Source organism: Paramormyrops kingsleyae, chromosome 6 (genome assembly GCF_048594095.1).
Source record: "Paramormyrops kingsleyae isolate MSU_618 chromosome 6, PKINGS_0.4, whole genome shotgun sequence".
Lineage (NCBI taxonomy): Eukaryota > Metazoa > Chordata > Actinopteri > Osteoglossiformes > Mormyridae > Paramormyrops > Paramormyrops kingsleyae.
In genome coordinates this window covers 16,071,507-16,088,174 of record NC_132802.1, presented here as the reverse complement: position 1 = coordinate 16,088,174, position 16,668 = coordinate 16,071,507, and positions in this window count along the sequence as shown.

Genomic DNA, 16,668 nt, shown 5'->3' with positions numbered 1-16,668 from the left:
AGTGTGATTAATCTGCTTTGGCTTTATTGCTAAGCAGAAACTGTCAGAAAATCTGAGGAATCACTGCAAATAGTTGTTCTTTCTTTTTTATATATTTAAAATGGGGAACAGATTTATTGCACAAAGTGAACAAACAGTTTCTTTTGAGCAAAATTGGTTGTCTATGAAATAATACTTAAAAAATGTTCAGCTCCAAAATATAACTTGCTGGTTACACTTAAATTTATCATTGATTTAAGGCATCCATCCATCTTCCAAACGTTTATCCAATTCAGGGAATTGGGACCTGGAGCCTGTCCCAAGCACCCAGGACACCCAGGATGGGATGCCAGCCCATGCCAGGGTACATGCAGGTGGCACCCTGGATTGGATGCCAGTCTGCACACACACACATACACACACACCCAAGCACACAAGTAAATATATTTTTGTCTATGACTGGCCTGAAATGTATCCTTAGTTTGTCTGCAGCCATGCCACCTGCAGCACAGAGTAGGTAATGTATCTGAAGTAAAGTAGGTTTGGGCCTGACCAGTGCTTGGATGGGAAACCAGCTAGGAAAGCTGGGTTGGTGTTGGTGTGGTCAATAGGGGAAGCCTGGTCTGTGTGGATTAGAGGGCTGCACAGGAATTTGAAAAATGGTATTTCTGAAGTAATCAATGGAAAGGGGGGGGGAATATTCCCATGGAGATGATCTTTACTGTATTCTGGAAGGGATGGCAATAAAATTTATGTTAACACCACAATAATGATAATAAAATTTTTTATATATGCATATATATGCCGTATTAAAGCAAGGGTATATGATTTTGGAGAAACCAGCATATTTTGAAGTATCCAACCGAAAATCCCTCCACCTTGATTCAGGCACCCCTCCAAAGCCACTAAACACATGAAGGTGTGCTGCCTGATTACTGCTGCAGGTCGAATCCACAAGAGAAGGAATTTTCAGCACATTTCATCCATAAGTTTGCCAGTGAAACAGCTGCAGAACCCCACCTATTTTTTCCCTGTTCTAAGAATTTCTTTATGGTTTTGCTCTTCAGATCTTATTCTCTTTGGCTGTTTCTTAGCCATCTCTATTGTTGCGGCACAATAGCATGAGCCAGATTTACCTTCCCTGGTCTCCCCTCCTCCTTTCCATTTCTCCAGTCTACCCTCCTCTGTCGCCCTTTCCCCCTGTCCTGCGCACGAGGATGAGCACCCCTTGTTGCTGATCAGTTTGAACAGTGTTGTGTGGCTTGGTCTGAGACACATTATATTTTTTCACTTTTATAGTGGTGGGGCTGTGTAGGAACATCATTTTCTTTTTTTTGCACACACAGACTGTGTCCAATTTCAGGGGCTACATCCTTCGAAGGACAGTCTATGAAGGTGTAGCCTTTGAAGGCTGCTTTCTTCGAACGTAGAACAAAAAGTGTTGTCAAAAGGGCTGGCCAATGGATAATTTCCTATTTACATCATCAGCTGTTCTTGCCCTTACCCCTGAGTCAAGAAGCGCTGCTCTTATTGCCTAGCCGGGACACACTGAGTGTTTCTCAATATGTGTACTTGATCATACTTGTGTTGTCGTGTACCCTTTTGTCGTGTTCCAATACTCAATAACAGAAATACAGGGAATGCCCCAAATATCAAGGATACATCAGTTGCATCGTTACCAAACGAGACCAATCCCATGATTTATTGCACCCCAAGTTCCTTCTTGAAAGGTATGCTAGCAAGACTAGTCTTACCAAGACCACAAGTACAATCTACAATTGTAACTAACCCACACACACACACACGTATAACCAAAATAGATGATGGAAAGAGTCAGTTCAATTTCTATTCTGTTTTGTGCCATGACAATTGGATTTATTCGTATTTTATTTTTGCATTTTAGGTTTTATTCCAGCTGATAATTGGATTCCATGTTCTGATTCTGTTGAGGGTGCAAGTTAATCCCTCTGGTTTGTTGAAAATCAGTACTTCATTGAAAATGGAAAAGGAAATATGACTTTTGTGCTTGCAGAATTATAATGTCTTAGAGGGATGTATTACTTTGCTTGTTAACTATTTTCACGAGATAACTTTTGAGGGTTAGTCTGATTAGTTAAGGCGTCAGTCTATTTATTTCCGTGAAATGTTGGGACTCTTAAAAGCATACTGAGCTGAATGATAATACACTACTCAAAACATTTATGTTCTTAAAACATACAGCTCTGGAAAAATTTAGAGACCACAGCGAGTTATGGTTTCACTCATCTCTCAATTTATGGGTGTGTGTCTGTGAATAAAAACACGCACACGCACACACACACACACACACACACACACACTTGAGGTCATCCTCCAATTCATGAGAAACTGTTGGATAAGTTAATGGTCATCTCTGGCATTAGAACATAGCTTCTGCCCTTCATCTGGCTGGTTCCTGGTCATTCCCAGTGTCTGCTGCTTCACCTTATTATTCTGTACTGCTGTCAACGTTGAAACTAGAGACGCACCGATAGTATTGGTATTGGCCAATACAGCAACAATTGGCTGATGGTTAAAAATAAGCCAAAATTTAATGACAACAATTCCCTTTAAAATAGTGACCCATATTGCTTTGCACACCCGCTTACTAATCAGGTAGAAAAATGTCTGCTGTGTGCAACTATTTTAATGTTAGTGAAAATTTTAATGCCAGTGAAACGCGATTTGCAAACATCGCTCTGCTAAAATTTCACAAGGAAGATCTGCTAATAAGTGTTTTAACACACCAATTTGATTGCTCATCTTAAGGTGAGACAATGAATAAAGAGTTTGAAGAGTTTCTGAAAAACAAATCTGTTCCAGTAAAGGAGGCTGTAGTACTGCCTAATAACGCTTGTCTATCAGTAACACCAGCATTTGATAGCAAAGCAGACAGTGTGAAATCAAAATTATGGAGTTTATCGCACTTGATGATCAGCCCTTCCCTGTTACAAATTATATAAATATATAAGATGTATGCAGTTATAAAATATAGTGCTCTGGGACTGTTGTTGTATGCCAACAGAATTTGATTTTCTTATCCAAAAATAAATATTTTCTCACGTTTTTGATGTATTTTTGTAATACATGTAAGTATTTTTAATTTATTTGGGTGGAGTGCCTCTTTAAACTTATTCAAGCAGAACCTCCCAAAGAATCAGCATTGGTAGTGGTGCCAGTTTTCCAGATAGTCAGCTATTGGTATTGGCCAGAAATTTTGTTATTGATGCATAAACCAAACCTACGCCCTTGTATTTGTCTATTCCAGCTTATGGCAATCAGCAAACCAGCATTGTCAGCTTTTAACTGGCTTTTTTTTCCGTGGTCAGAAGGTGCGAGCATCAGAAGTTCTGATTCACAACAATCAAGATGGTGTGTATACAAAATGACATAGGATGGATATAAGTACTAAATTCTGGCATCCGAGGAGAGGAAAGGCTTTACCCCGTTTTTCTTCTCACATGCTCTAAATTGGTATATTGGTAACAATAAAGAGGCTAATTAAATCCAGAGGTGAAAATAATTATAACAAACATGCCTGGCACTTTTTGTTAATTCAAACAGAGATAATGAAACACAAAGTAACCTGTCTGATTTTGGTGATGGGTGTATTTTCGTATTTCCAGCTTAAAACTGCCTGCTTTGTTACAAGCATGACAGATCTCACGATTATAGGGAAAATGTTTTGCGCTTTGGTGCAGAAATATGTTCAGATTTAAATTTAGTGCTTTCATATAAACACCCTTATTTACATGTTGCCACTGTTTTCAAACATTGCTTGCGTCTTTTAGTATACAATTATATGAAAAGAAATTAAAAAAAAACTCAAAAGTTATAGAAAACCCAGGAAATTGAAGATTTTCAAAAAACATTCAACTTAATTCTTGAGTGCTCAAGCTGTGCTTTACAGATTCAGTTGCAATTATTTCTTTAAAGTAAAACAATTAGAACAATGTTTGCTAGAAATATAACTGTTATATAACATGTCCAAACAACATCCCAAGCACAAGTACACTGTAATCTTAAAGAATGAATTTCATAAGCAGCTGTCTCTGGAGTCACCTTTGTCTAATTGTGTTTGGCTTGTGCGAGATGAAAGGAGCCGTTCTGCCGAAGTCTGGCACCTCCAAAATAAAAACACACCGCCCTTCATTCTGGGCACCTCTCTGCAGATAGTAAGTGACACTCTCACAGACTCATGAAAAGTGACCAAGCCGTGGGGTGCTGTGCCTGTGACCAGAAGGTCGCTTGTTCGAACCTCAGAATCAGCAGAGTGATGTCACTGCCGGGTCCTTGAGCATGACGCTTAATCCCCAATTGCTGACCCTGCTTTCTCAAAAATAAATAAATAATACTACGTTGCTTTGCTTAAAAGCATCTGCAAAATAAATAAATGTAACCTTGAGTTTATTTAAAACCAGGACAGCAGAATTGCTTGGTCAGTTTCAGGCACTGCTCCGCAGTGGCAGCTTCTCTCATTACCCATAAGCACAATGGGTCTGCACACTTTTCCAGAATATAATAATACACTTTACTTGGCTGTGCATCATGTAAAAAAATACAGTTCAAGCTAGACATCTGGTCTTGCACTCAACAGTGCCCTTGTCATAAGGGTCACTGACCATACAGAATAGGTGAGCCTTTCCCTGGCTCTGAAAAGCACGTCAAGCAATCTTTTCTACTTTAAACAATTTAGTTCATTAGGTAATATATGACACCCCATAAATTCATAATTTGACATGTATTTAAATCCTTCATAATTTTGTCAGAGTTTGTATGGGGAGGCCAACAACAGTTCAGGCCTTTGGGAATATCAGATCTGTAAGATAAATAAAACATGCAGTGAGTACGAGAATAGGGTTTTAGTTAATGGGCGGTAAGAAATGGAAACAATGTTTCAGTTTTGATTATTTATTGTTATGTGTTCCAAGGAACACAATGAAGTCCATAAGCATCAAGAGAAGGAAATGACAGACAGCAGTGCAGTACAGGACAGACAGCAGTGCAGTACAGGACAGACAGCAGTGCAGTACAGGACACACAGCAGTGCAGTATAGGACAGACAGCAGTGCAGCACAGGACAGACAGCAGTGCAGCACAGGACAGACAGCAATGCAGTACAGTACTGACAGCAGCGCAGTACAGGACAGACAATACAAGACAAAAAGCAGTGCAATATAGGACAAGACAGTGCAATATAAGAATAAGTAAACAATAAATAAGTATTAAATATCTGCAATAGGAATAAGGGTGCAGTTATACCACATTATAATAAAATAAATACTGATATATTTAAATTGAGCAGTACTATGTAAGGAGGGGACAGATGCAGTCACCAGGTGTCCAGTGACCAGATGGCTTGCCGGACGTTAGCTGTCATTAACCATACAAGGAATATCAGGATCACTTGAGAGCCTCCAGTGAAATTAGAATCCTTTATGTCCATTGATGGATTCAGATGCAGCAGTTTCCTCTTTTAGTAGTGATGTCGGTGACACTGGCATCTCTGGACTGGCATTGCTGAAGTGATTTTCAAGGATGATCAGAATCAAGAGCATAGCAGCAGTAAGCCAAAGCCGTGTGGATTATGTTTATATATTACAAGTTGCGTATTTTGTTTGGTAACTTATGGTTACGGTTAGAGCTGGGTAGGGGTTAAGTGTGTGTGTGTGTGTGTGTGTGTGTGTGTGTGAGAGAGAGAGAGAGAGAGAGAGAGTGTGTGGATATACCTTACCTTATGGTGACACAATGTCCCCACAATGTGATGAATTCCTTTTTTTTCCCTATTTAATAAAAATCTGTGACTGCAATGAAAAAACTAAAAATGCAAAAACTCTTGTATTTTGCTTGGTTACTTATGTTTATGGTTAGAGCTGGGTAGGGGTTAAGGTTGTCATAGTTAGCATTAGCGTTTTCCCCATAAAAATGAATGAGCGGTCCCCATAAAGATATGTTTACCCGACGTGTGTGTGTGTATATTTGTATTTGTCTTGTCATTTAGATCTAAGCATCAGACACGTAAACACGTCACAGAACGTGTATTAAAGAGTTCAATGTATCCCTTGATAACTTGAGGGCCAGACAAATTAACATTTTAATAGGTAGTTCTGTACAAAACAAGCTAAAGCCTTTCAGGACTGATGTTTTGAGCAAAAAGGAAAATCAAAAATACATTTAGCCTATTTATAATAATAATTTCTATCTGAATTTCAGCATTTACTAAGTTATATAAGGCAGGTGATTTTTTTGTTTGTTTTTTTTTCAGTCGCAGTGATAATATAAAATTAGACATAATTAGTGTATTTCATTAGTGCAGCTTCTTTGGAAAAACATCAAAACTATACTTCAGAAGTTCACTGTGGTGCTTTAAACAGTTGTGATGCATTTTCAGTAGTATTATTTTTTTTTTAGAAATATAATGCTACCATTTTCATTTAAGTATGTGTTTGTCCCTGAAAAATGATTACTTCTTAATAACTTGGGTTAGGGTTGGTAACCAGGGAGGGTTAGTAGAATTAGGGTGACTAACCAGGGAGGGTTAGAGTTAGTAACTAGGGAGGGTTACGGTTAATGTTTTAGGGTTAGGGGTTGCTGTTTGGGATTGTGGTTAGTATTTAGGGTTAGGGGTTTTTGTGTGGGTTAGGGGTGTTCCTGTATAGTCTAACTGTTCATTACCAAAGTGTCCTTTCCTTTAGTATTGAGCACTATGATCCCATCTTAGTTGGCCGTCTGTATCACCTGCAAACGGTTACTAATTCCTAGCAGCTTTCAGCTGTACTCAACAATACTGCTATTTCCAGCCATATTTCATAAGGGCTTATCCTTGGCAAGGTCACAGTGAGCCTGGAAGGCCTGCTGGGAAGCAGAGAGAGCGAGTGGATCGCCCCTTTCAGGTGAGTAGGGAGCATCTGCTTCTTATAAGAAAGGGTTTGAGCAGCATGAGATATGAACAGTGTGATGGTGAGAGGGAGAGTCAGGTGGAGAGGCAGGTTTGAGTCAGGGGCTGCAGATCTGCGGACACCAGACGGATTGTTGGCGGTGGTGAAGCAGAAGCTATGAGGTTCAGATGAGGTTCAGACAGGGCTCACGGTTTGCTGGTCAATCTGTGTCCCTCTGGTCATCGGCGATGGGTAATGACCTGGCAAACAAGGCCGTGAGCATGAGTGGCCAAAGCGAGGTTTCTCCACGGGGTTCCCGGGCTCACGCACTCTGTGACGGGGTGAGGAGTTCACAGATCTGCAGGAGCCAAAAATAGAGCCACCCCCTCCAGCGGATTGAGGGGAGCTAGGTGAGGAGGTTTGGCAATCATAAGGATGCAGTCCAGGCACATCCCACTGGGCACTGCTGTCTGTCCACTGGGGAGACTGAGGATACACTGGAGGAATTCTACACTAAATTCTACACTAAATGGCCAAAAGTATGAGGACACCACATTGTCCAGCCAAGGGTTTTAATATGAAGTTAGTCCACCCTTTGTTCCTGTAATAGCCTCTACTCTTCTGGGAAGGCTTTCCATTAGATATTGGAATATTACTGGTGGTGAACTTTCTCCCAGAAATTTCCACATAATAACCTCACATTGATGAGCAAGGCAGTTCTAACAGGACAGGAATTTGGTGGAGTGACTTGTTGGAAAGATGGAGTCCTGTGTTGATGAATGAAGTCAGTAACCTCTTCCGTATGATGACCCATTCTGTTGCTAGTATCTGTTGCTGGAGATTTCATGGCTGTGCACGTGTGGCTTGTAATTAGTCAATTCCTTTAATTAACAAGGGTGTTCACATACATTTGGCCATATAGTGTAGTGTATCTCCCAGGCAGACTAGGAACATCTAGAGGAATTATATCTCATACTGTACGTGGAACATCTGGAACAACAAGGGATCCCCCAAAATGAGTTCAAGTTAGTGATCTTGGAGAGAGGTTTAGCGTGACTTGCTTAGTGCTGCCATCATGACCTTTGTCACGTCCGACATCCAGACTCAAATCAGTCCTCCCAAAGTGGCAACGTCTGAACTTTTAGCTAGAAAAGCACGCTCGTCCTCGGTTTCAGTGCGAAATATTATTGAGCTGATGTCACTTACTGAGGGTTTCTCTCGTGTCCTTTGTCTTGCTCTAACCTGCCCTTCCTTCTCAGTCCCAATCCAACCACATCCCTGTCTCCCTCGTACCTTCCCAGTCTCCTTTCCCGTAGGACTGACTTGCCTGGCTTATGATATTCTTTGGTTTCGTGACTCCGACCAAGAAACAAGATTCCATTTCTGCTTCCCTTAATTAAACTCCCCTTGCACCATATTTGGGTCCCCCAATATCTGTCATAACAACCGTCACCCAGAGGAGTCCTACCAAGACCAGATGAGATAAGTGTCTTGCTGTCTTTTCACCTAAAGAACAATGTTATTAATCACCCTAAATTCTTACTATTCTGTTAGTTTGCACCAGCAGCTGTGGAATTCTTGCTTGACTCAGCATAAAACATTCAGCCACTTATTGTGCCACTTAATTGATTTCCCAGCAAATACAAATGTTTGCAATTTGCAATATTGTGAAGTTGCAGTTTTTGTGAACACAGTAATTATGATTTAGCCTTCAGTGCTGTCATGTTGTCTTTCTAGGGGGCGATAAGAGACATTTGGTTTGCAAATATTTATTATGACGAAACTGCAAACTTCATGCATTTTTTGTGTGAAATAGGATTACTTCTCAAGTTTAAAACAAAAGTACTTTCAAATGCTGAGAAGCTGGACGGCTTCAGAAAGTGCTAAGCTGAGAGGCTCTTTCCGGGTGCTTCCTGCTTCTGCATTAAAATTCATGTGTTTCTTTGTAGTTTATGTTTCTGAATAGGAAGCTACTTTAAAAGGTGGCAACTGTGAAAATATGTGTTTGTGTGTGTGTGTCATATATTACAGTGTGAGGACGAGATGCATCACAGGGCACACACAAAAACACACACACACACACACACACGTTTGTATCCATATCTTTGTGGGGACCATCCATTCATTTCTATGGGATAAACCCTAATCCCAACAATGAGAAACTTAACCCCTACCCAGCCCTAACCTCAACCATAACCAACAAAACAAAATACAACAATTTTGGCATTTTTATTTTTGATTGCAGTCACAGATTTGTATATGTAGGGACTGAAAAAGTGGTCCCCATAATGTCAAGATGACGGGTTTTTATCACATCCCCACACTGTAATATATACATAACCCACACACACACACCGACACAGAAGGCATTCTTAATTGAAAGACACCAATTAGCCTGACTGCGTGTGGAAATGCATGTGACCCTGGAATTTTTATATATGTTGTTTTTCATTCGATCTGGGTTCTTGACTGCAGTTGCATTCAATTACATTAGATAATGAAGCGGAAAAAAACTCAACATATATGTGTATGTTTTTGAAGTACTTATATAGTGCCACTCATTCTAAATCCATAGGCATTAATATGGAGTTGGTTCCTCTTTTGTAGCTACAGTATAACAGCTGCCACTCTTCTGGGAAGGCTTTCCACAAGATTTTGGAGTGTGTCTGTGGGAATTTTTGCCCATTCGTCCAGAAGACCATTTGTGAGGTCATGGCATTGATGCTGGACATGAAGGCCTGGCTCGCAATCTCTGTTCTAGTTCATCCCAACAGTGTTTGATGGGGCTGAGGTCAGGGCTCTGTGTGGGCCAGTCAAGTTCTTCCACACTGAACTCACCCAACCATGTATTTAGGGACCTTGGTTTATGCACTGAGACACAGTCATGCTGGGACAGAAAAGGGCCACCGTCCCCAAGCTGTTCACAGGCACAGTGATTTAGCCCACTGAGCCACACGCTGCTCCCAATCACAAGAACGTTCTGCCGGCACCAATCTAACACTGAGTAAAAGATGGGCCAAAACACCGAAATTGTTTTTACATTTCCACAGAATCCCCCCTAATATTAATATGCTTGAGGTCATTTCTAGTAACATCGATACACACAATGCCAGCACTTGCTTATCACCTAGACGATGAGAATGGAAACCATGGAAACGCAGATGTAAGTTGTCTTTCTCTCCTCTTAAGCCTTACGGATAAGAGCGCGTGTATGTGTCCCTGACCTTGTTTCTGCTCCACACTCATCACACGGTGTTATGGGACCTACTGCTGTAGTTAGTGCCGCCAGTGAATGGTGGTTAGCGGGTGCTGCCTGGGCATCTTCAGTGCCCGATGAAGCCAGCTCAGAGACGGGCATGTGGGGAATTAGCTAACTGTGCTATATGCGATGTCGCACGGAACTGCGTCAGATTGAGAAACAAACTTGGGAGGTTCAGTCCAGGCCTTGTGGCAGGAACTTTAATCTGACCTCCGCAGCCAAACATGGCAATAAACAGCAAAGGCCAGCCTGTGCAGTACAGTGCCCTTTAGGGTTCCTCTACTCTGATTTTTAGTCCCTCCTGTTACTCTTCCAAGCTTTTGATTCTCTTTTTCAGGGCATCTGGCGTGACACTCACACTTTCAGACTGTCACACTCGTGCAAGAAATCTGACTGAAAATCTGTATTATTCCATTATAAATCTAACATTAGCTACATCAAAAGTGTTGGAGTAGTTTGCAAACCCTGCACACTATTTACAATGTAATTGAACTGTTACATACATGTAAATGCATGTGCAGACAGGTCTATAATGGAAAATCTCACACCAGCCGGCGCTTATAATTAGTATAATTAGATGACCCTGCTTTTTGTGAGCTAGATCAGCGCATTGCAGCCCCTGGTGTGTGGATGGTATTCCCCCAAACCACACAGCGCTGGCGGTCCTGGGGTGGCACTGGTAAATTTGAACTGCATATTTTGAAGCCACTTTTTTTTTAAGAACCTGAGCATCCCCCCCCCCCCCCCAGTTGAAAAGTGTAACTGCCAGCTCTGCTCAGGAGTTACTTAGTGCTGTGGGTTTACGAGTCCATGCCATTCCAGCTGAGTTACCAGCTGACCCTCCTCTTGATGGCATTTTATTACAAATTTCACCTGATTATGTGCTCATTATAAGAGTAGTACTATAACAAAATGTAGTACAGAGTACTAGTAACGCAAGATTTTCGTGTGTTTTCATAGGTTTCCTGCTAGTGTAGTGGTCCGGATTCGGCAATTCCCATGCCCTGTGTTTGAATGCCACTCAGGAAATGCCAATCTTCAACCTTTTTTTTCCAAAAATTTCCTCTGGGATCAACAAAATGTATTGTGTGTTATCTTTTCTTATCTGACCTTACCTTAATTTTTGCTGGCAACTCAGCAACCACTGCTAAGAGTTCCAGGGAAAATACACCATGCAAACTATGCAGAAAGCGACTGCATCCTGTAGTATCATGAACAGCAACTGATACAAGCCAGCAAGAAGAAACTTTTAATGAAAACGTCTTGCACGCTGTGAGAGATTGATATACTTTTCCAGGGTGAGATATTAGGATCTATTTGGGTAAAAGTAATTCCCTTCCAAAAGCCGCTTTTATTAGTTGCCACCACAGGTACTTCCTTACTCCAGTGGGGATTTTAACAGGCAATGCAGAAGGTTTCCCACATGGAGGTTCAGGCTTTACTGTAGGTGGCAGGGTGGTTTTACAGCACTGCTTTGGGTGACATCACTGCATTTCCAACGGGACTTTGTTTGGCTGTTTCGATGTCAATTTACAGTATGAGTTACAAGACAAAGTTGGAGATGAAGCTCAAAAGTTTTCAATCACAAGGCAATTCAGAAGATTTTAAATAAAAATGATACCAACTAAATGTTGTTTAGTCTGACGGAAATCCACAGTCTTGAAGGATGAAGGGGGGATTTTCCATCCTGTAACTCTTCAGAAAAGTTTTTTTTAATAATTTTTTTTATTTGAATCATGAATTTAAGTTTTTAAACATCATGAAAACATCATGAAAGAGGATCATGACAAAAAAAACAATTTGTAACTATTATTGTGAATTTGTAAAACATTTTCTCTGACCCGGATAATTAACGTGAGAAAAGCCTGTGCCTGTTGTTCCCGGGATAGGCTCTGGTCCCCCCCGAGACCCTGGTTGGGATTCAGCAGTTATAGTGATGGATGGACGGAAGGGCCATTCAGGCAGCTTCCTGTGATGAGTCCTGTCAGATGGAAAACCTACAAAAGTGCTACAAAATGTGCAGAAACATTCAGGCTTTTAAAGGAACTCACATTAAAAAATCCCTCATTTTCATGTCCATAATGTGATCAGTTATATCAACAGGAAGATAATAATGTTACAAAATGAATCACTATGTAATATGCACACACACAAACCATTGTCATATAAAATGTGACATTGAATCGGTAACGCTGGAAGAATTTTACATTCTGATAAGAAGAGCTGTTTATATGTTTTGTTAATAATAATAATCAATCCTTTATTGTCCCCGTGGGTAAATTCTTTTTACGCCTCCCTCAACTTGCTCTTTGTAGAGCAAGCTGTCCACAAAGAGCAGACACCTGTTGGGGAGCCCAGGAAACTGGGGGTTAAGGGCCTTGCTCATGGACCCACTGACGTGCTGAGGCTGAGTTTGAACCAGTGACTGAGCCACACGCTGGGTCCAAGCAGAGCGATAGAAGTATGCATCTATTTCCAACACACACATTTTCAAAAATGCCACATTCACTGTAAAAGCTGATCAGTTACCTGCCTTTTAGGGAAAATATCACCCAGATATATATTACAGTTAGCTGTAACTAATCCCAGGCCACTCATTCACACAACCCGACAATTAACTCATGAGGTATAATTACCTGACGTATTGAGCTATTTAAAGAATCTTGAAGTTGAGTAACTGCATCCACACGTGGAACGATTCAAATAACACAACTAAATATAATCATTACTATAATAACAATTATAAACAGTTAGTTGTGCCAGATAAACGTGATTTTTTTCCAGACAGCTTCAGTTCCAAAGCTGTTTATTGTACACACAGCATAGATTCCCTCTTTTTTTCACTCTTTATGAAAAACAAACAAGCATAAGCAGCCACTGTGTCGATATTATTTGAATTTCATGAGGCCAAACTGACAGGTTGTCATTTAATCTATGGTAACAGATAGCAAGACAGCCAATCCTTCTCAACATACCCAATAGCGGTGTTTATCACCACAAAAAACAAAGGCCCCTCAGGATTGGGGGCCCCCTGTTGGCTATAAGGTGTACGGGTAAGGACCTGGGTGGAATTCTTAACTAAGATTTCTGTCAGTCTTATCACCTTTTGTATAGACTATAATGAAATCTGTCATGTCAATTTTTCCGCCCGCATTAATAAGAATTGTGTATTTGCCAATGGAAAAAGGCCATGTGTGACAGATTATAGATTTCTTATCATTTTTAAGAATTACATAATTGTAATATGGGTTTATCCCACCATCAGACACCAGGAGGAGCAATTTGTTAGGGGTGGAGTCATATTTGCACAAGTTTTCACAAGTATTTAATAATTATATATCAATACGCAAAGAATTGTGTCATTTAACAATTCTGCAAGTACTGGGGCTCCTTGAAAACTTACGTGGGTAAGGTGCACCTTCCCTGGGATAGAGATCCATGGAGATCCCAGTGGAAACCTTCAGTCCTGGAGGGAAGTACCAGGAGCTCATTGAAAGCTTACAATGCCTAAGGTGAACCTTTTCCAGGTAGAGATCCACAGAGGTCTTGGTGGTACATAGTAACCCTAGGTCTAGGGCTAGGGTTGGGGCTTGGGACTTCAGAGCCCCAGAACTCCATGGAAGTACTGGAACCTCATTCAGTCCCTATCCAGGCTAAGGTGCACTTTACCTTGGGAAGCCCGATGTTCATAGTTACTTTAGGTCCTCGGTCTAAGGCCAGAGTCCTAGACTTGGAAGGAGGGTAGCAACCTACCTTCATAGTAACCCTATCTCTAAGGCTAGGTTTATGAGTTTTGGGGTCAATGTTACAGTTAGGATTTGGGTTACTTGCATACATTTTCCCTTTGTTTAAGCACTGGTGTACCAGCCTACCTTTAATGAAACTACCATTAATAACACTCTGTTGTGATTAGTGGATAAATCCATATAGAGAACACTGGGAACCTACTTTTTCAATAAAGAATGAAAACTTTCATCAGTTAATCTTCTGCTTTCTCTCCATTGCAGTAACAAAGAGCAGTACAGGGATGCGATGGTTAGCACTGTCGCCTCATAGCTCTGGGACTAGGGTTGAAGTCTCTGCCCCGGGCTCCCTGTGTGGTTTGCATGTTCTCTACATGTCATCGTGGAATTTCCTCTGGGAACTCTGTTTTCCCTCCACAGTGCAAAAATATGCTGAGGTGAACTGGAGTCACCAAATTGCCAATAGGTGTGCCCTGCAATGGGTTGCCACACCCTGCTGAGTTTTTCCTGCTTTCCGTCCATAAGCTCCAGGATAGGACCCCCTGAATTTGACATGCAGTTTCTGAAAACGTCTGTGTGTGTGGACTTCACTGCTGTCTGCCATTAGGATGTGAAAGGCATTGCAGTTGATAATTAAAACGGAATTATATCATTAACGCAAGGACTATCTACTAACGATGCGTCTCTGGATTATGCCGGCACAGTGTTCCACACCTAGAAGATCGTTTAATTACAAACTTATTGGGGTGTGGGAAAAAAAGTCTGAAGAATCAAGTTTGAAACTCCTTATCCTGCGTAACATACACTTTGATTTGAAATCACCTCTATTTCCCTAAGTGATTTTTAAAATGGTGTTTTTTTGTACTTTTTACTTTTTGTATGCAAGTTTGGGATACTTTTTGTATCCCAAACTTCATATAGCGGAAGCCTCATTTCATGTTATAGTTTTCAGCAGCTGATTTCAAACTATAATATTAGGTGATGTGAAACAAACAGGGCAAATGACTTTATAGCCAAAGAATTGAGGCTGCGGGTTAACAGCGATGAAATGTGATTCCCTGCAATACTGCACCACTATCAGTGATGAATGCTGATATTGCAAATGTTACGCCTGTATTAAACTGAATCTCAGACTCATTATTTAATAGGTCATATTTCAGCATCCTGTGGGTGTAAGATCTAGAAGACAATGAAAATATCAGCTTACTAGACTGTATTCGCAAAGGACACCAAATTCATATTGAATCCAATAATGTCTGTATTGCAAGTGAACAATATGTTGAAATTAATCTTTATTCGCCATTTGTACAAGTATGAGCACAGGTACATTATGTTAGTTTCTGCAGATCCCACCTTGCTCTCCTTTTTAAGACATTGTCACACAGAGGTTAGAGCACAGGGTCAGGCCATTTTTCCAGAGACCCTGGAGGGTTTTCAAAGGATATGTCAAGCACAGGATTCAAGCTAGCAACTTTCTAAATGCAGCCACAGAGGTCTGACTCATTGAGCCACATACTGCCTGACTGCTAAAGCAATTATTTAAAACAAAACTTCTGTTTCTGGCTTTAAATGAATCCTTTCACGTTTTATAATAATAATAACAATATCCATTATTTAAAATATACAGTACTGTGCAAAATTCTTAGGCAAAAAAAAGACGTTTAAATGGTGTTCTTAGTGTAAAACTATCATCTGTCAAAGTGTGTTAGCTTAGCCATTCTCCTAAATTCAGCAATCGTCCAATACAGCCATGTATTTTTTGACTCTACCACTAGCACCCCTCATATAGCTAATCAATATCTCATTGACTTTTGTGAATTAATTTAATCAATTAATTGAACAGGTGGTGAAATGTAATGAATACATGGAATGAGGTACCCCTGAGGAGAGGTTTGGGAACCAAAGCAGGGATCTTCTAGCCATCCAACACGATATCAGCAACTTTTTGCAGAACAGAAGTTCATGATAGTTTTTTATGTTATTGTTCATTTGCACATTCAAATATTAAATTGTGTGTTTTGTTCTCAATACTAAACATACTTATTACCCAGATAAATATCTTAAAAAATTTTCTTTGACCACATAAATAAGTCTTTTGCCCAGTATCGTGCCAGTCACGAGATTTAACTAATTAACAAACGCAAAAGACAAACTGCATGTGAATATAATTTACTTTGTACCATGCTGGCACGTTCATTAAGAATAAGTTTGACATATTCTGACAATAACCAACATATGCAATGTTTGCTGATACTTTCTCAGTGAAATGTCTCTTTTTTTAATGGTTTAAGGTGAACCTCTGAAACATCACATCTACCTGAATACCACGAGTCCTGTTGGGAGGATGGTCAGGCTAATGAGGCTAATGTCATTTTTTAGCCAGATTTCGCCTCTCTGGATGGTGTCAGTGGTGTGATGAGCTCATTAGCAAACCAAAGATTACCATACGTTCCCAAAAGCCTGGCCTTACATGCTGTCCTGCCAGAGCAGCAGACGGTGCTGCTGGATGGAGGAGCGGCCCGCGCTGCTCTAGCAGACGTCACTGCAGTGTAGCCGGGGGGACAGATTTATGATGCAAGGGGAGGCCAAGAAGGCTGCAGGACGTGTAATGTGGCAAAATTATTCAAGCAAGGTGCTCCTTGGCTAGAAAATGTGGATGGGATGGACATTTACATGATTAATTATATATCTGCTGTGAAATACCCTTCAGGTGGACAGTAGCCAGTACCGGCCATAACTATACTTCTCACACAAGCAGCAAGGCGAGTTTCCTAATTATGATGTAGACCAG